Source organism: Triticum dicoccoides, chromosome 3B (genome assembly GCF_002162155.2).
Source record: "Triticum dicoccoides isolate Atlit2015 ecotype Zavitan chromosome 3B, WEW_v2.0, whole genome shotgun sequence".
Taxonomy (NCBI): domain Eukaryota; kingdom Viridiplantae; phylum Streptophyta; class Magnoliopsida; order Poales; family Poaceae; genus Triticum; species Triticum dicoccoides.
In genome coordinates this window covers 808,913,568-808,914,865 of record NC_041385.1, presented here as the reverse complement: position 1 = coordinate 808,914,865, position 1,298 = coordinate 808,913,568, and positions in this window count along the sequence as shown.

Below are 1,298 nucleotides of genomic sequence, written 5' to 3'. Positions count from 1 at the left end.
ACCTTTAGCTAGTCTCCGTTTATGCCGTAGCTTTTATTTCGAGTTACTAACACTTAGCTACCGAACCGGTATCTAATACCCTGGTGCTACTAGGAGTACTAGTAAAGTACACATTAACATAATGTATATCCAATATACTTCTATCGACCTTGCCAGCCTTCTCATCTACCAAGTATCTAGGGTAATCCTGCTCCAGTGGTTGTTCCCTTTATTACAGAAGCACTTAGTCTCGGGTTTGGGTTCAACCTTGGTTTTCTTCACTAGAGCAGCAGCTGATTTGCCGTTCCATGAAGTATCCCTTCTTGCCCTTGCCCTTCTTGAAACTAGTGGTTTCACCAACCATCAACAATTGATGCTCCTTCTTGATTTCTACTTTCACGGTGTCAAACATCATGAATATTTCAAGGATCATCATATCTATCCCTGATATGTTTATAGTTCATCACGAAGCTCTAGCGGCTTGGTGGCAATGACTTTGGAGAAACATCACTATCTCATTTGGAAGATCAACTCCCACTTGATTCAAGTGATTGTTGCACTCAGACAATCTGAGCACAAGCTCATCGATTGAGCTTTCTCCCTTAGTTTGCAGGCTAAGAAAATCGTCGGAGGTCTTATACCTCTTGACGTGGGCACGAGCCTGAAATCCCAATTTCAGCCCTCGAAACATCTCATATGTTCCGCGACGTTTCGAAAACGTCTTTGGTGCCTCTACTTAAACCATTTAACTGAACTATCACGTAGTTATCAAAACGTGTATGTTCGATGTTCGAAACATCCACAAACGATGTTTGGGGTTCAGCACACTGAGCAGTGCATTAAGGACATAAGCGTTCTAGTGTCCGCATAATCGCTACTTTCAACTTTTAACTATATTTTCTCTAGGAACATATCTAAACAGTAGAACTATAGCGTGAGCTACGACATAATTTGCAAAAGGTCTTTTGACTATGTTCAGGATAATTAAGTTCATCTTATGAACTCCCACTCAGATAGACATCCCTCTAGTCATCTAAGTGATTACATGATCCGAGTCAACTAGGCCGTGTCCGATCATCACGTGAGACGGACTAGTTAACGTCGGTGAACATCTTCATGTTGATCGTATCTGCTATACGACTCATGCTCGACCTTTCGGTCTCCGTGTTCCGAGGCCATGTCTGCACATGCTAGGCTCGTCAAGTTAACCCTAAGTGTTTTCGCTGTGTAAAACTGTCTTACACCCGTTGTATGTGAACGTAAGAATCCATCACACCCGATCATCACGTGGTGCTTAGAAGCGACGAACTGTAGCAACG